Source organism: Hyla sarda, chromosome 1 (genome assembly GCF_029499605.1).
Source record: "Hyla sarda isolate aHylSar1 chromosome 1, aHylSar1.hap1, whole genome shotgun sequence".
Lineage (NCBI taxonomy): Eukaryota > Metazoa > Chordata > Amphibia > Anura > Hylidae > Hyla > Hyla sarda.
In genome coordinates, this window is record NC_079189.1 from 184,715,782 (window position 1) to 184,735,311 (window position 19,530).

Consider the following 19,530-nt stretch of genomic DNA (forward strand, 5'->3'; position numbering starts at 1 on the left):
GAAGTTCTATAGTTCTTTTCTGCCTGACCACAATGCTCCACCACTGAGCTATTGCTAAAAAATTAGCAATATCTGTACCTCAACATTGCAAATTTTTTGCAATAAACTACATACATGAGATATGGTTGAGCTGTAAAGAAAAAATTATGCATTAGCAGGCACTTGGATTTGAATAAAGGACCTCTTGAACCTCTGCGCTCCAGGGTGGCTGCTCATTGACTGGATGAGGCGATTTTCTGCAAGAAATTTGTGGGATATGGTTAAGTTGTAAAGCAAAAAAAATTTTGTTAGGGGGCACTCGGATTTGAACCAAGGACCTCTTGTTCTGCAGTCAAATGCTCTACAACTGAGCTATACCCCCGCAACACAAAGCTTTCCAGTGTAAACGCACAGAGGGGGGGATTCGAACCTAAGTCCGAACTAGCTCTTCGGCTTGCCTGTACTGTTCCAGTCAAATGTATCTGAACAGGTGGGAAAAAAATATTTTTTTAAATCAACTGGTGTCAAAAAGTTATACAGATTTGTAAGTTACATACATTTAAAGCTCTCAATTGTTCCAATACTTATCATCTGCGTGCCCTGCGTGCCAAAAAGAGAGGGGGGCTCCAATTGTAGATATAGCAAGCCTAAGAAGTAGCTTGGTCTTAGGTTTGAGCCCCCCTTTGTGCATTTTCTCTTTTTGTCAAAACAACTGGTGCCAAAAAGTTATACAGGTTTGTTAGGTTCGAGCCCCCCCTTTCTGCATTTTCTCTTTTTGTCAAAACAACAGGTGCCAAAAAGTTATACAGATTTGTAAGTTACATACATTTAAAGCTCTCAATCGTTCCAGTACTTGTCATCTGCGTGCCCTGCGTGCCAAAAAGAGAGGGGGGCTCCAATTGTAGATATAGCAAGCCTAAGAAGTAGCTTGGTCTGAGGTCTGAGCGCCCCTTTGTGCATTTTCTCTTTTTGTCAAAACAACTGTTGCCAAAAAGTTATACAGGTTTGTTAGGTCCGAGCCTCCCTTTGTGCATTTTCTCTTTTTGTCAAAACAACTGGTGCCAAAAAGTTATACAGGTTTGTAAGTTACATACATTTAAAGCTCTCAATCATTCCAGTACTTATCATCTGCGTGCCCTGCGTGCCAAAAAAGAGGGGGGCTCGGATTGTAGATATAGCAAGCCTAAGAAGTAGCTCGGTCTGAGGTCCGAGCCCCCCTTTGTGCATTTTCTCATTTTGTCAAAACAGGCCAAGACCACTGTCATCATTGCCAGTTTCCATGTAGCTTTCATGGTCTAGTGGTTAGAGATGCTGCCTTGGAGCAAAGAGGTTGTGAGTTCAAATCCTGTGAAGACCCTGAGGCTGGCAGCAGAGCATGGTGATGGAGTGAGAAATCGGTGAATGTTAAGGTAAGTGTGTGTGTGTGAAGTGGTTGATGGTTGGGCATCCAGAAGGTGATGGAGAAGTGGATGTGATGTGGGTGGGGAGGAAGGTGCTGAGGAAGAAGGTCGTTGGGGTGTGAGTGGGTGGTGGTGGTAGTTGGAGTGAAGGCAATGGTGATTGGTAGAAGGGGAGACCATTTTATTGGTATAAATAAAAACCCGCACCTTTTTATTTTCAACATCCCACAACAGACACAACACCACTTTTGGTAGATCCACAACCTAGAATCCTCCATTCTAGTGGATCACCGTCCACAATGCCCCACAACACTCTCTGACCACTTACCTTGAAAGCCTCCTCTCCTCAGTCCATCGATCTCCTCCAGTCCCACTGCTCTCCAATCTGCTCTCCTTGACATCCGCTTGACTCAGTCCATCCATCGATATCTTTCAGTCCCATGATCCATGGCTCTCCAATCCTCCAGTCATCCCAGGTTCTCACGATCAATCTCATTTAACATATTCCATCATCAGGATCTTCACAGGATTCAAACTCACAACCTCTGCGCCCCAAGGCAGCAGCTCTAACCACAATGCCATGGGAGCTGCTTGGCAACAAAATGCAGAGACCAAGGTCTTGTCCTGTTTTGGCACACAGAGTAACTGCACAGAGGAAGAGAGGAGAGGGTTTTGAGGGGGGGGGGAGATTTGAACCTTAGAAGTTCTATAGTTCTTTTCTGCCTGACCACAATGCTCCACCACTGAGCTATTGCTAAAAAATTAGCAATATCTGTACCTCAACATTGCAAATTTTTTGCAATAAACTACATACATGAGATATGGTTGAGCTGTAAAGAAAAAATTATGCATTAGCAGGCACTTGGTATAAATAAATAAAAGTTGGTATAAATAAAACCCCCCACCTTCTTATTTTCAACATCCCACAACAGACACAACACCACTTTTGGTAGATCCACAACCTAGAATCCTCCATTCTAGTGGATCACCGTCCACAATGCCCCACAACACTCTCTGACCACTTACCTTGAAAGCCTCCTCTCCTCAGTCCATCGATCTCCTCCAGTCCCACTGCTCTCCAATCTGCTCTCCTTGACATCCGCTTGACTCAGTCCATCCATCGATATCTTTCAGTCCCATGATCCATGGCTCTCCAATCCTCCAGTCATCCCAGGTTCTCACGATCAATCTCATTCAACATCTTCCATCATCAGGATCTTCACAGGATTCGAACTCACAACCTCTGCGCCCCAAGGCAGCAGCTCTAACCACAATGCCATGGGAGCTGCTTGGCAACAAAATGCAGAGACCAAGGTCTTGTCCTGTTTTGGCACACAGAGTAACTGCACAGAGGAAGAGAGGAGAGGGTTTTGAGGGGGGGGGGGAGATTTGAACCTTAGAAGTTCTATAGTTCTTTTCTGCCTGACCACAATGCTCCACCACTGAGCTATTGCTAAAAAATTAGCAATATCTGTACCTCAACATTGCAAATTTTTTGCAATAAACTACATACATGAGATATGGTTGAGCTGTAAAGAAAAAAATTATGCATTAGCAGGCACTTGGATTTGAATAAAGGACCTCTTGAACCTCTGCGCTCCAGGGTGGCTGCTCATTGACTGGATGAGGCGATTTTCTGCAAGAAATTTGTGGGATATGGTTAAGTTGTAAAGCAAAAAAAATTTTGTTAGGGGGCACTCGGATTTGAACCAAGGACCTCTTGTTCTGCAGTCAAATGCTCTACAACTGAGCTATACCCCCACAACACAAAGCTTTCCAGTGTAAACGCACAGAGGGGGGGATTCGAACCTAAGTCCGAACTAGCTCTTCGGCTTGCCTGTACTGTTCCAGTCAAATGTATCTGAACAGGTGGGAAAAAAATATTTTTTTAAATCAACTGGTGTCAAAAAGTTATACAGATTTGTAAGTTACATACATTTAAAGCTCTCAATCGTTCCAATACTTATCATCTGCGTGCCCTGCGTGCCAAAAAGAGAGGGGGGCTCCAATTGTAGATATAGCAAGCCTAAGAAGTAGCTTGGTCTTAGGTTTGAGCCCCCCTTTGTGCATTTTCTCTTTTTGTCAAAACAACTGGTGCCAAAAAGTTATACAGGTTTGTTAGGTTCGAGCCCCCCCTTTCTGCATTTTCTCTTTTTGTCAAAACAACAGGTGCCAAAAAGTTATACAGATTTGTAAGTTACATACATTTAAAGCTCTCAATCGTTCCAGTACTTGTCATCTGCGTGCCCTGCGTGCCAAAAAGAGAGGGGGGCTCCAATTGTAGATATAGCAAGCCTAAGAAGTAGCTTGGTCTGAGGTCTGAGCGCCCCTTTGTGCATTTTCTCTTTTTGTCAAAACAACTGGTGCCAAAAAGTTATACAGGTTTGTTAGGTCCGAGCCTCCCTTTGTGCATTTTCTCTTTTTGTCAAATCAACTGGTGCCAAAAAGTTATACAGGTTTGTAAGTTACATACATTTAAAGCTCTCAATCATTCCAGTACTTATCATCTGCGTGCCCTGCGTGCCAAAAAAGAGGGGGGCTCGGATTGTAGATATAGCAAGCCTAAGAAGTAGCTCGGTCTGAGGTCCGAGCCCCCCTTTGTGCATTTTCTCATTTTGTCAAAACAGGCCAAGACCACTGTCATCGTTGCCAGTTTCCATGTAGCTTTCATGGTCTAGTGGTTAGAGCTGCTGCCTTGGAGCAAAGAGGTTGTGAGTTCAAATCCTGTGAAGACCCTGAGGCTGGCAGCAGAGCATGGTGATGGAGTGAGAAATCGGTGAATGTTAAGGTAAGTGTGTGTGTGTGTGAAGTGGTTGATGGTTGGGCATCCAGAAGGTGATGGAGAAGTGGATGTGATGTGGGTGGGGAGGAAGGTGCTGAGGAAGAAGGTCGTTTGGGTGTGAGTGAGTGGTGGTGGTAGTTGGAGTGAAGGGCTGGAGGCAATGGTGATTGGTAGAAGGGGAGACCATTTTATTGGTATAAATAAAAACCCCCACCTTTTTATTTTCAACATCCCACAACAGACACAACACCAATTTTGGTAGATCCACAACCTAGAATCCTCCATTCTAGTGGATCACCGTCCACAATGCCCCACAACACTCTCTGACCACTTACCTTGAAAGCCTCCTCTCTTCAGTCCATCGATCTCCTCCAGTCCCACTGCTCTCCAATCTGCTCTCCTTGACATCCGCTTGACTCAGTCCATCCATCGATATCTTTCAGTCCCATGATCCATGGCTCTCCAATCCTCCAGTCATCCCAGGTTCTCACGATCAATCTCATTTAACATATTCCATCATCAGGATCTTCACAGGATTCAAACTCACAACCTCTGCGCCCCAAGGCAGCAGCTCTAACCACAATGCCATGGGAGCTGCTTGGCAACAAAATGCAGAGACAAAGGTCTTGTCCTGTTTTGGCACACAGAGTAACTGCACAGAGGAAGAGAGGAGAGGGTTTTGAGGGGGGGGGAGATTTGAACCTTAGAAGTTCTATAGTTCTTTTCTGCCTGACCACAATGCTCCACCACTGAGCTATTGCTAAAAAATTAGCAATATCTGTACCTCAACATTGCAAATTTTTTGCAATAAACTACATACATGAGATATGGTTGAGCTGTAAAGAAAAAATTATGCATTAGCAGGCACTTGGATTTGAATAAAGGACCTCTTGAACCTCTGCGCTCCAGGGTGGCTGCTCATTGACTGGATGAGGCGATTTTCTGCAAGAAATTTGTGGGATATGGTTAAGTTGTAAAGCAAAAAAAATTTTGTTAGGGGGCACTCGGATTTGAACCAAGGACCTCTTGTTCTGCAGTCAAATGCTCTACAACTGAGCTATACCCCCGCAACACAAAGCTATCCAGTGTAAACGCACAGAGGGGGGGGATTCGAACCTAAGTCCGAACTAGCTCTTCGGCTTGCCTGTACTGTTCCAGTCAAATGTATCTGAACAGGTGGGAAAAAAATATTTTTTTAAATCAACTGGTGTCAAAAAGTTGGTATAAATAAAACCCCCCACCTTCTTATTTTCAACATCCCACAACAGACACAACACCACTTTTGGTAGATCCACAACCTAGAATCCTCCATTCTAGTGGATCACCGTCCACAATGCCCCACAACACTCTCTGACCACTTACCTTGAAAGCCTCCTCTCCTCAGTCTATCAATCTCCTCCAGTCCCACTGCTCTCCAATCTGCTCTCCTTGACATCCGCTTGACTCAGTCCATCCATCGATATCTTTCAGTCCCATGATCCATGGCTCTCCAATCCTCCAGTCATCCCAGGTTCTCACGATCAATCTCATTCAACATCTTCCATCATCAGGATCTTCACAGGATTCGAACTCACAACCTCTGCGCCCCAAGGCAGCAGCTCTAACCACAATGCCATGGGAGCTGCTTGGCAACAAAATGCAGAGACCAAGGTCTTGTCCTGTTTTGGCACACAGAGTAACTGCACAGAGGAAGAGAGGAGAGGGTTTTGAGGGGGGGGGGAGATTTGAACCTTAGAAGTTCTATAGTTCTTTTCTGCCTGACCACAATGCTCCACCACTGAACTATTGCTAAAAAATTAGCAATATCTGTACCTCAACATTGCAAATTTTTTGCAATAAACTACATACATGAGATATGGTTGAGCTGTAAAGAAAAAATTATGCATTAGCAGGCACTTGGATTTGAATAAAGGACCTCTTGAACCTCTGCGCTCCAGGGTGGCTGCTCATTGACTGGATGAGGCGATTTTCTGCAAGAAATTTGTGGGATATGGTTAAGTTGTAAAGCAAAAAAAATTTTGTTAGGGGGCACTCGGATTTGAACCAAGGACCTCTTGTTCTGCAGTCAAATGCTCTACAACTGAGCTATACCCCCACAACACAAAGCTTTCCAGTGTAAACGCACAGAGGGGGGGATTCGAACCTAAGTCCGAACTAGCTCTTCGGCTTGCCTGTACTGTTCCAGTCAAATGTATCTGAACAGGTGGGAAAAAAATATTTTTTTAAATCAACTGGTGTCAAAAAGTTATACAGATTTGTAAGTTACATACATTTAAAGCTCTCAATCGTTCCAATACTTATCATCTGCGTGCCCTGCGTGCCAAAAAGAGAGGGGGGCTCCAATTGTAGATATAGCAAGCCTAAGAAGTAGCTTGGTCTTAGGTTTGAGCCCCCCTTTGTGCATTTTCTCATTTTGTCAAAACAGGCCAAGACCACTGTCATCGTTGCCGGTTTCCATGTAGCTTTCATGGTCTAGTGGTTAGAGCTGCTGCCTTGGAGCAAAGAGGTTGTGAGTTCAAATCCTGTGAAGGCCCTGAGGCTGGCAGCAGAGCATGGTGATGGAGTGAGAAATTGGTGGATGTTAAGGTAAGTGTTTGTGTGTGAAGTGGTTGATGGTTGGGCATCCAGAAGGTGATGGAGAAGTGGATGTGATGTGGGTGGGGAGGAAGGTGCTGAGGAAGAAGGTAGTTGGGGTGTTAGTGAGTGGTGGTGGTGGTAGTTGGAGTGAAGGGCTGGAGGCAATGGTGATTGGTAGAAGGGGAGACCATTGTATTGGTATAAATAAAAAAGCAAATAAAAACCCCCACCTTTTTATTTTCAACATCCCACAACAGACACAACACCACTTTTGGTAGATCCACAACCTAAAATCCTCCATTCTAGTGGATCACCGTCCACAATGCCCCACAACACTCTCTGACCACTTACCTTGAAAGCCTCCTCTCCTCAGTCCATCGATCTCCTCCAGTCCCACTGCTCTCCAATCTGCTCTCCTTGACATCCGCTTGACTTATTCCATCCATCGATATCTTTCAGTCCCATGATCCATGGCTCTCCAATCCTCCAGTCATCCAAGGTTCTAACGATCATTCTCATTTAACATCTTCCATCAACAGGGTTTTCACAGGATTCGAACTCACAACCTCTGCGCTCCAAGGCAGCAGCTCTAACCACAATGCCATGGGAGCTGCTTCACAACAAAATGCAGAGACCAAGGTCTTGTCCTGTTTTGGCACACAGAGTAACTGCACAGAGGAAGGGAGGAGAAGGTTTTGAGGGGGGGGTGGAGATTTGAACCTGAGAAGTTCTATAGTTCTTTTCTGCCTTGAGCTGTAAAGAAAAAATTATGCATTAGCAGGCACTTGGATTTGAACTAAGGACCTCTTGAACCTCTGCGCTCCAGGGTGGCTGCTCATTGACTGGATGAGGCGATTTTCTGCAAGAAACTACATTTGTGGGATATGGTTAAGTTGTAAAGCAAAAATGTGTGTCAGGGGGCACTTGGATTTGAACCAAGGACGTCTTGATCTGCAGTCAAATGCTCTACCACTGAGCTATACTCCCGCAACACGTAGCTTGCCAGTGTAAACGCACAGAGGGGGGATTCGAACCTAAGTCCGAATTAGCTCTTCGACTTGCCTGTACTGTTCCAGTCAAATGTATCTGAACAGGTGGGACAAAATTATTTTTTTTAAATCAACTGGTGTCAAAAAGTTATACAGATTTGTAAGTTACATACATTTAAAGCTCTCAATCGTTCCAGTACTTATCATCTGCGTGCCCTGCGTGCCAAAAAGAGAGGGGGGCTCCAATTGTAGATATAGCAAGCCTAAGAAGTAGCTTGGTCTTAGGTTTGAGCCCCCCTTTGTGCATTTTCTCTTTTTGACAAAACAACAGGTGCCAAAAAGTTATATAGATTGTAAGTTACATACATTTTAAGCTCTCAATCGTTCCAGTACTTATCATCTGCGTGCCCTGCGTGCCAAAAAGAGAGGGGGGCTCCAATTGTAGATATAGCAAGCCTAAGAAGTAGCTTGGTCTGAGGTCTGAGCCCCCCTTTGTGCATTTTCTCTTTTTGTCAAAACAACTGGTGCCAAAAAGTTATACAGGTTTGTCAGGTCCGAGCCTCCCTTTGTGCATTTTCTCTTTTTGTCAAAACAACTGGTGCCAAAAAGTTATACAGGTTTGTAAGTTACATACATTTAAAGCTCTCAATCATTCCAGTACTTATCATCTGCGTGCCCTGCGTGCCAAAAAGAGAGGGGGGCTCGGATTGTAGATATAGCAAGCCTAAGAAGTAGCTTGGTCTGAGGTCCGAGCCCCCCTTTGTGCATTTTCTCATTTTGTCAAAACAGGCCAAGACCACTGTCATCGTTGCCAGTTTCCAGGTAGCTTTCATGGTCTAGTGGTTAGAGCTGCTGCCTTGGAGCAAAGAGGTTGTGAGTTCAAATCCTGTGAAGACCCTGAGGCTGGCAGCAGAGCATGATGATGGAGTGAGAAATTGGTGGATGTTAAGGTAAGTGTGTGTGTGAAGTGGTTGATGGTTGGTAGAAGGGGAGACCATTTTATTGGTATAAAAAAAATGCAAATAAAAACCCCCACCTTTTTATTTTCAACATCCTTCAACAGACACAACACCACTTTTGGTAGATCCACAACCTAGAATCCTCCATTCTCGTGGATCACCGACCACAATGCCCTACAACACTCTCTGACCACTTACCTTGAAAGCCTCCTCTCCTCAGTCCATCGATCTCCTCCAGTCCCACTGCTCTCCAATCTGCTCTCCTTGACATCCGCTTGACTCAGTAAATCCATCGATATCTTTCAGTCCCATGATCCATGGCTCTCCAATCCTCCAGTCATCCCAGGTTCTCACGATCAATCTCATTTAACATCTTCCATCATCAGGGTCTTCACAGGATTCGAACTCACAACCTCTGCGCTCCAAGGCAGCAGCTCTAACCACAATGCCATGGGAGCTGCTTGGCAACAAAATGCAGAGACCAAGGTCTTGTCCTGTTTTGGCACACAGAGTACCTGCACAGAGGAAGGGAGGAGAGGGTTTTGATGGGGGGGGGGGGAGATTTGAACCTTAGAAGTTCTATAGTTCTTTTCTGCCTGACCACAATGCTCCACCACTGAGCTATTGCTAAAAAATTAGCAATGTCTGTACCTCAACATTGCAATTTTTTTGCAATAAACTACATACATGAGATATGGTTGAGCTGTAAAGAAAAAATTATGCATTAGCAGGCACTTGGATTTGAACCAAGGACCTCTTGAACCTCTGCGCTCCAGGGTGGCTGCTCATTGACTGGATGAGGCGATTTTCTGCAAGAAATTTGTGGGATATGGTTAAGTTGTAAAGCAAAAAAATGTGTGTTAGGGGGCACTGGGATTTGAACCAAGGACCTCTTGATCTGCAGTCAAATGCTCTACAACTGAGCTATACCCCGCAACACAAAGCTTTCCAGTGTAAACGCACAGAGGGGGGGATTCGAACCTAAGTCCGAACTAGCTCTTCGGCTTGCCTGTACTGTTCCAGTCAAATGTATCTGAACAGGTGGGAAAAAAATATTTTTTTAAATCAACTGGTGTCAAAAATTTATACAGATTTGTAAGTTACATACATTTAAAGCTCTCAATCGTTCCAATACTTATCATCTGCGTGCCCTGCATGCCAAAAAGAGAGGGGGGCTCGGATTGTAGATATAGCAAGCCTAAGAAGTAGCTTGGTCTTAGGTTTGAGCCCCCCTTTGTGCATTTTCTCTTTTTGTCAAAACAACTGGTGCCAAAAAGTTATACAGGTTTGTTAGGTTCGAGCCCCCCCTTTGTGCATTTTCTCTTTTTGTCAAAACAACAGGTGCCAAAAAGTTATACAGATTTGTAAGTTACATACATTTAAAGCTCTCAATCGTTCCAGTACTTATCATCTGCGTGCCCTGCATGCCAAAAAGAGAGGGGGGCTCCAATTGTAGATATAGCAAGCCTAAGAAGTAGCTTGGTCTGAGGTCTGAGCCCCCCTTTGTGCATTTTCTCTTTTTGTCAAAACAACTGGTGCCAAAAAGTTATACAGGTTTGTCAGGTCCGAGCCTCCCTTTGTGCATTTTCTCTTTTTGTCAAAACAACTGGTGCCAAAAAGTTATACAGGTTTGTAAGTTACATACATTTAAAGCTCTCAATCATTCCAGTACTTATCATCTGCGTGCCCTGCGTGCCAAAAAGAGAGGGGGGCTCGGATTGTAGATATAGCAAGCCTAAGAAGTAGCTTGGTCTGAGGTCCGAGCCCCCCTTTGTGCATTTTCTCATTTTGTCAAAACAGGCCAAGACCACTGTCATCGTTGCCAGTTTCCAGGTAGCTTTCATGGTCTAGTGGTTAGAGCTGCTGCCTTGGAGCAAAGAGGTTGTGAGTTCAAATCCTGTGAAGACCCTGAGGCTGGCAGCAGAGCATGATGATGGAGTGAGAAATTGGTGGATGTTAAGGTAAGTGTGTGTGTGAAGTGGTTGATGGTTGGTAGAAGGGGAGACCATTTTATTGGTATAAAAAAAATGCAAATAAAAACCCCCACCTTTTTATTTTCAACATCCTTCAACAGACACAACACCACTTTTGGTAGATCCACAACCTAGAATCCTCCATTCTCGTGGATCACCGACCACAATGCCCTACAACACTCTCTGACCACTTACCTTGAAAGCCTCCTCTCCTCAGTCCATCGATCTCCTCCAGTCCCACTGCTCTCCAATCTGCTCTCCTTGACATCCGCTTGACTCAGTAAATCCATCGATATCTTTCAGTCCCATGATCCATGGCTCTCCAATCCTCCAGTCATCCCAGGTTCTCACGATCAATCTCATTTAACATCTTCCATCATCAGGGTCTTCACAGGATTCGAACTCACAACCTCTGCGCTCCAAGGCAGCAGCTCTAACCACAATGCCATGGGAGCTGCTTGGCAACAAAATGCAGAGACCAAGGTCTTGTCCTGTTTTGGCACACAGAGTACCTGCACAGAGGAAGGGAGGAGAGGGTTTTGATGGGGGGGGGGGGGAGATTTGAACCTTAGAAGTTCTATAGTTCTTTTCTGCCTGACCACAATGCTCCACCACTGAGCTATTGCTAAAAAATTAGCAATGTCTGTACCTCAACATTGCAATTTTTTTGCAATAAACTACATACATGAGATATGGTTGAGCTGTAAAGAAAAAATTATGCATTAGCAGGCACTTGGATTTGAACCAAGGACCTCTTGAACCTCTGCGCTCCAGGGTGGCTGCTCATTGACTGGATGAGGCGATTTTCTGCAAGAAATTTGTGGGATATGGTTAAGTTGTAAAGCAAAAAAATGTGTGTTAGGGGGCACTGGGATTTGAACCAAGGACCTCTTGATCTGCAGTCAAATGCTCTACAACTGAGCTATACCCCGCAACACAAAGCTTTCCAGTGTAAACGCACAGAGGGGGGGATTCGAACCTAAGTCCGAACTAGCTCTTCGGCTTGCCTGTACTGTTCCAGTCAAATGTATCTGAACAGGTGGGAAAAAAATATTTTTTTAAATCAACTGGTGTCAAAAATTTATACAGATTTGTAAGTTACATACATTTAAAGCTCTCAATCGTTCCAATACTTATCATCTGCGTGCCCTGCATGCCAAAAAGAGAGGGGGGCTCGGATTGTAGATATAGCAAGCCTAAGAAGTAGCTTGGTCTTAGGTTTGAGCCCCCCTTTGTGCATTTTCTCTTTTTGTCAAAACAACTGGTGCCAAAAAGTTATACAGGTTTGTTAGGTTCGAGCCCCCCCTTTGTGCATTTTCTCTTTTTGTCAAAACAACAGGTGCCAAAAAGTTATACAGATTTGTAAGTTACATACATTTAAAGCTCTCAATCGTTCCAGTACTTATCATCTGCGTGCCCTGCATGCCAAAAAGAGAGGGGGGCTCCAATTGTAGATATAGCAAGCCTAAGAAGTAGCTTGGTCTTAGGTTTGAGCCCCCCTTTGTGCATTTTCTCTTTTTGTCAAAACAACTGTTGCCAAAAAAGGAAAACAGGTTTGTTAGGTTCGAGCCCCCCCTTTGTGCATTTTCTCTTTTTGTCAAAACAACAGGTGCCAAAAAGTTATATAGATTTGTAAGTTACATACATTTTAAGCTCTCAATCGTTCCAGTACTTATCATCTGCGTGCCCTGCGTGCCAAAAAGAGAGGGGGGCTCCAATTGTAGATATAGCAAGCCTAAGAAGTAGCTTGGTCTGAGGTCTGAGCCCCCCTTTGTGCATTTTCTCTTTTTGTCAAAAAATTAGCAAGTGTGTGTGTGTGTGTGAAGTGGTTGATGGTTGGGCATCGAGAAGTGGTGAGGAAGAAGGTAGTTGGGGTGTTAGTGGGTGGTGGTGGTGGTGGTAGTTGGAGTGAAGGGCTGGAGGCAATGGTGATTGGTAGAAGGGGAGACCATTTTATTGGAATAAAAAAAAAAGCAAATAAAAACTCCCACCTTTATATTTTCAACATCCCACAACAGACACAACACCACTTTTGGTAGATCCACAACCTAGAATCCTCCATTCTAGTGGATCACCGTCCACAATACCCCACAACACTCTCTGACCACTTACCTTGAAAGCCTCCTCTCCTCAGTCCATCGATCTCCTCCAGTCCCACTGCTCTCCAATCTGCTCTCCTTGACATCCGCTTGACTCAGTCCATCCATCGATATCTTTCAGTCCCATGATCCATGGCTCTCCAGTCATCCCAGGTTCTCACGGATTTGAACCAAGGTCCTCTTGATCTACAGTCAAATGCTCTACTACTGAGCTATACCCCCGCAACACAAAGCTTTCCAGTGTAAACGCACAGAGGGGGGATTCGAACCTAAGTCCGAACTAGCTCTTCGGCTTGCCTGTACTGTTCCAGTCAAATGTATCTGAACAGGTGGGAAAAAATTATTTTTTTAAATCAACTGGTGTCAAAAAGTTATACAGATTTGTAAGTTACATACATTTAAAGCTCTCAATCATTCCAGTACTTATCATCTGCGTGCCCTGCGTGCCAAAAAAGAGGGGGGCTCGGATTGTAGATATAGCAAGCCTAAGAAGTAGCTCGGTCTGAGGTCCGAGCCCCCCTTTGTGCATTTTCTCATTTTGTCAAAACAGGCCAAGACCACAGTCATCGTTGCCAGTTTCCAGTTTCCAGTTTCCAGTTTCCAGTTTCCAGTTTCCAGTTTCCAGTTTCCAGTTTCCAGTTTCCAGTTTCCAGTTTCCAGTTTCCAGGTAGCTTTCATGGTCTAGTGGTTAGAGCTGCTGCCTTGGAGCAAAGAGGTTGTGAGTTCAAATCCTGTGAAGACCCTGAGGCTGGCAGCAGAGCATGGTGATGGAGTGAGAAATCGGTGGATGTTAAGGTAAGTGTGTGTGTGAAGTGGTTGATGGTTGGGCATGGAGAAGGTGATGGAGAAGTGGATGTGATGTGGGTGGGGAGGAAGGTGCTGAAGAAGTAGGTTGTTGGGGTGAGAGTGAGTGGTGGTGGTGGTAGTTGGAGTGAAGGGCTGGAGGCAATGGTGATTGGTAGAAGGGGAGACCATTTTATTGGTATAAAAATAAAAAAGCAAATAAAAACCGCCATCTTTTTATTTTCAACATCCCACATGCTTCAACACCACTTTTGGTAGATCCACAACCTAGAATCCTCCATTCTAGTGGATCACCGTCCACAATGCCCCACAACACTCTCTGCCCACTTACCTTGAAAGCCTCCTCTCCTCAGTCCATCGATCTCCTCCAGTCCCACTGCTCTCCAATCTGCTCTCCTTGACATTCGCTTGACTTATTCCATCCATCGATATCTTTCAGTCCCATGATCCATGGCTCTCCAATCCTCCAGTCATCCAAGGTTCTCACGATCATTCTCATTTAACATCTTCCATCATCAGGGTTATCACAGGGTTCGAACTCACAACCTCTGCGCTCCAAGGCAGCAGCTCTAACCACAATGCCATAGCTTGGTCTGAGGTCTGAGCCCCTTTGTGCATTTTCTCTTTTTGTCAAAACAACTGGTGCCAAAAAGTTATACAGGTTTGTTAGGTCCGAGCCTCCCTTTGTGCATTTTCTCTTTTTGTCAAAACAACTGGTGCCAAAAAGTTATACAGGTTTGTAAGTTACATACATTTAAAGCTCTCAATCATTCCAGTACTTATCATCTGCGTGCCCTGCGTGCCAAAAAGAGAGGGCGGCTCGGATTGTAGATATAGCAAGCCTAAGAAGTAGCTCGGTCTGAGGTCCGAGCCCCCCTTTGTGCATTTTCTCATTTTGTCACAACAGGCCAAGACCACTGTCATCGTTGCCAGTCTCCAGGTAGCTTTCATGGTCTAGTGGTTAGAGCTGCTGCCTTGGAGCAAAGAGGTTGTGAGTTCAAATCCTGTGAAGACCCTGAGGCAGGCAGCAGAGCATGGTGATGGAGTGAGAAATCGATGGATGTTACGGTAAGTGTGTGTGAAGTGGTTGATGGTTGGGCATCGAGAAGTGGTGAGGAAGAAGGTAGTACGGGTGTTAGTGGGTGGTGGTGGTGGTATTTGGAGTGAAGGGCTGGAGGCAATGGTGATTGGTAGAAGGGGAGACCATTTTATTGGAATAAAAAAAAAGCAAATAAAAACTCCAACCTTTATATTTTCAACATCCCACATGCTTCAACACCACTTTTGGTAGATCCACAACCTAGAATCCTCCATTCTAGTGGATCACCGTCCACAATACCCCACAACACTCTCTGACCACTTACCTTGAGAGCCTCCTCTCCTCAGTCCATCGATCTCCTCCAGTCCCACTGCTCTCTAATCTGCTCTCCTTGACATCCGCTTGACTCAGTCCATCCATCGATATCTTTCAGTCCCATGATCCATGGCTCTCCAATCCTCCAGTCATCCCAGGTTCTCACGATCAATCTCATTTAACATCTTCCATCATCAGGGTCTTCACAGGATTCGAACTCACAACCTCTGCGCTCCAAGGAAGCAGCTCTAACCACAATGCCATGGGAGCTGCTTGGCAACAAAATGCAGAGACCAAGGTCTTGTCCTGTTTTGGCACACAGAGTAACTGCACAGAGGAAGGGAGGAGAGGGTTTTGAGGGGGGGGGGGGAGATTTGAACCTTAGAAGTTCTATAGTTCTTTTCTGCCTGACCACAATGCTCCACCACTGAGCTATTGCTAAAAAATTAGCAATGTCTGTACCTCAACATTGCAAATTTTTTGCAATAAACTACATACATGAGATATGGTTGAGCTGTAAAGAAAAAATTATGCATTAGCAGGCACTTGGATTTGAACCAAGGACCTCTTGAACCTCTGCGCTCCAGGGTGGCTGCTCATTGACCGGATGAGGCGATTTTCTGCAAGAAACTACATTTGTGGGATATGGTTAAGTTGTAAAGCAAAAAAAATGTGTGTTAAGGGGCACTCGGATTTGAACCAAGGACCTCTTGATCTGCAGTCAAATGCTCTACCACTGAGCTATACCCCCGCAACTCAAAGCTTTCTAGTGTAAACGCACAGAGGGGGGGATTCGAACCTAAGTCCGAACTAGCTCTTCGGCTTGCCTGTACTGTTCCAGTCAAATGTATCTGAACAGGTGGGAAGAAATTATTTTTTTAAATCAACTGGTGTCAAAAAGTTATACAGATTTGTAAGTTACATACATTTAAAGCTCTCAATCGTTCCAGTACTTATCATCTGCGTGCCCTGCATGCCAAAAAGAGAGGGGGGCTCCAATTGTAGATATAGCAAGCCTAAGAAGTAGCTTGGTCTTAGGTTTGAGCCCCCCTTTGTGCATTTTCTCTTTTTGTCAAAACAACTGGTGCCAAAAAAGGAAAACAGGTTTGTTAGGTTCGAGCCCCCCCTTTGTGCATTTTCTCTTTTTGTCAAAACAACAGGTGCCAAAAAGTTATACAGATTTGTAAGTTACATACATTTAAAGCTCTCAATTGTTCCAGTACTTATCATCTGCGTGCCCTGCGTGCCAAAAAGAGAGGGGGGCTCCAATTGTAGATATAGCAAGCCTAAGAAGTAGCTTGGTCTGAGGTCTGAGGTCTGAGCCCCCCTTTGTGCATTTTCTCTTTTTGTCAAAACAACTGGTGCCAAAAAGTTATACAGGTTTGTTAGGTCCGAGCCTCCCTTTGTGCATTTTCTCTTTTTGTCAAAACAACTGGTGCCAAAAAGTTATACAGGTTTGTAAGTTACATATATTTAAAGCTCTCAATCATTCCAGTACTTATCATCTGCGTGCCCTGCGTGCCAAAAAGAGAGGGGGGCTCGGATTGTAGATATAGCAAGCCTAAGAAGTAGCTCGGTCTGAGGTCCGAGCCCCCCTTTGTGCATTTTCTCATTTTGTCAAAACAGGCCAAGACCACTGTCATCGTTGCCAGTTTCCAGGTAGCTTTCATGGTCTAGTGGTTAGAGCTGCTGCCTTGGAGCAAAGAGGTTGTGAGTTCAAATCCTGTGAAGACCCTGAGGCTGGCAGCAGAGCATGGTGATGGAGTGAGAAATCGGTGGATGTTAAGGTAAGTGTGTGTGTGAAGTGGTTGATGGTTGGGCATCCAGAAGGTGATGGAGATATGGAAGTGATGTGGGTGGGGAGGAAAGTGCTGAGGAAGAAGGATGGTGGTGGTGGTGGTGGTGGTGGTGGTGGTAGTGGTGGTGGTGGTAGTGGTGGTAGTTGGAGTGAAGGGCTGGAGGCAATGGTGATTGGTAGAAGGGGAGACCATTTTATTGGTATAAAAAAAAAGCAAATAAAAACCGCCATCTTTTTATTTTCAACATCCCACATGCTTCAACACCACTTTTGGTAGATCCACAACCTAGAATCCTCCATTCTAGTGGATCACCGACCACAATGCCCCACAACACTCTCTGACCACTTACCTTGAAAGCCTCCTCTCCTCAGTCCATCGATCTCCTCCAGTCCCACTGCTCTCCAACCTGCTCTCCTTGACATCCGCTTGACTCAGTCCATCCATCGATATCTTTCAGTCCCATGATCCATGGCTCTCCAATCCTCCAGTCATCCCAGGTTCTCACGATCAATCTCATTTAACATCTTCCATCATCAGGATCTTCACAGGATTCGAACTCACAACCTCTGCGCCCCAAGGCAGCAGCTCTAACCACAATGCCATGGGAGCTGCTTGGCAACAAAATGCAGAGACCAAGGTCTTGTCCTGTTTTGGCACACAGAGTAACTGCACAGAGGAAGAGAGGAGAGGGTTTTGAGGGGGGGGGGGGGGAGATTTGAACCTTAGAAGTTCTATAGTTCTTTTCTGCCTGACCACAATGCTCCACCACTGAGCTATTGCTAAAAAATTAGCAATATCTGTACCTCAACATTGCAAATTTTTTGCAATAAACTACATACATGAGATATGGTTGAGCTGTAAAGAAAAAATTATGCATTAGCAGGCACTTGGATTTGAACCAAGGACCTCTTGAACCTCTGCGCTCCAGGGTGGCTGCTCATTGACTGGATGAGGCGATTTTCTGCAAGAAATTTGTGGGATATGGTTAAGTTGTAAAGCAAAAAAATTTTTGTTAGGGGGCACTCGGATTTGAACCAAGGACCTCTTGTTCTGCAGTCAAATGCTCTACAACTGAGCTATACCCCCGCAACACAAAGCTTTCCAGTGTAAACGCACTGAGGGGGGGATTCGAACCTAAGTCCGAACTAGCTCTTCGTCTTGCCTGTACTGTTCCAGTCAAATGTATCTGAACAGGTGGGAAAAAATTATTTTTTTAAATCAACTGGTGTCAAAAAGTTATACAGATTTGTAAGTTACATACATTTAAAGCTCTCAATCGTTCCAGTACTTATCATCTGCGTGCCCTGCGTGCCAAAAAGAGAGGGGGGCTCCAATTGTAGATATAGCAAGCCTAAGAAGTAGCTTGGTCTTAGGTTTGAGCCCTCCTTTGTGCATTTTCTCTTTTTGTCAAAACAACTGGTGCCAAAAAGGTATACAGGTTTGTTAGGTTTGAGCCCCCCCTTTGTGCATTTTCTCTTTTTGTCAAAACAACAGGTGCCAAAAAGTTATACAGATTTGTAAGTTACATACATTTAAAGCTCTCAATCGTTCCAGTACTTATCATCTGCGTGCCCTGCGTGCCAAAAAGAGAGGGGGGCTCCAATTGTAGATATAGCAAGCCTAAGAAGTAGCTTGGTCTGAGGTCTGAGCCCCCCTTTGTGCATTTTCTCTTTTTGTCAAAACAACTGGTGCCAAAAAGGTATACAGGTTTGTTAGGTTCGAGCCCCCCCTTTGTGCATTTTCTCTTTTTGTCAAAACAACAGGTGCCAAAAAGTTATACAGATTTGTAAGTTACATACATTTAAAGCTCTCAATCGTTCCAGTACTTATCATCTGCGTGCCCTGCGTGACAAAAAGAGAGGGGGGCTCCAATTGTAGATATAGCAAGCCTAAGAAGTAGCTTGGTCTGAGCCCCCCTTTGTGCATTTTCTCTTTTTGTCAAAACAACAGGTGCCAAAAAGTTATACAGGTTTGTTAGGTCCGAGCCTCCCTTTGTGCATTTTCTCTTTTTGTCAAAACAACTGGTGCCAAAAAGTTATACAGGTTTGTAAGTTACATACATTTAAAGCTCTCAATCATTCCAGTACTTATCATCTGCGTGCCCTGCGTGCCAAAAAGAGAGGGCGGCTCGGATTGTAGATATAGCAAGCCTAAGAAGTAGCTCGGTCTTAGGTCCGAGCCCCCCTTTGTGCATTTTCTCATTTTGTCACAACAGGCCAAGACCACTGTCATCGTTGCCAGTTTCCAGGTAGCTTTCATGGTCTAGTGGTTAGAGCTGCTGCCTTGGAGCAAAGAGGTTGTGAATTCAAATCCTGTGAAGACCCTGAGGCTGGCAGCAGAGCATGGTGATGGAGTGAGAAATCGGAGGATGTTAAGGTAAGTGTGTGTGTGTGAAGTGGTTGATGGTTGGGCATCCAGAAGGTGATGGAGAAGTGGATGTGATGTGGGTGGGGAGGAAGGTGCTGAGGAAGAAGGATGTTGGGGTGTGAGTGAGTGGTGGTGGTGGTGGTGGTGGTGGTGGTGGTGGTGGTAGTTGGAGTGAAGGGCTGGAGGCAATGGTGATTGGTAGAAGGGGAGACCATTTTATTGGTATAAAAAAAAAGCAAATAAAAACCGCCATCTTTTTATTTTCAACATCCCACATGCTTCAACACCACTTTTGGTAGATCCACAACCTAGAATCCTCCATTCTAGTGGATCACCGACCACAATGCCCCACAACACTCTCTGACCACTTACCTTGAAAGCCTCCTCTCCTCAGTCCATCGATCTCCTCCAGTCCCACTGCTCTCCAACCTGCTCTCCTTGACATCCG

General features: G+C 44.9%; 2 non-coding genes across 2 annotated transcripts; both read right to left on the reverse strand.

Annotated features, from left to right (window-relative positions):
• Positions 1 to 7,653: 7,653 nt before the first annotated feature.
• On the reverse strand, positions 7,654 to 7,725 carry TRNAC-GCA (transfer RNA cysteine (anticodon GCA)). Its single transcript has one exon. It is a non-coding gene; the product is annotated as a tRNA-Cys (tRNA).
• Positions 7,726 to 15,595: 7,870 nt separating this feature from the next.
• Positions 15,596 to 15,667, reverse strand: TRNAC-GCA (transfer RNA cysteine (anticodon GCA)). The gene has a single exon. It is a non-coding gene; the product is annotated as a tRNA-Cys (tRNA).
• Between the last annotated feature and the right edge of the window lie 3,863 nt (positions 15,668 to 19,530).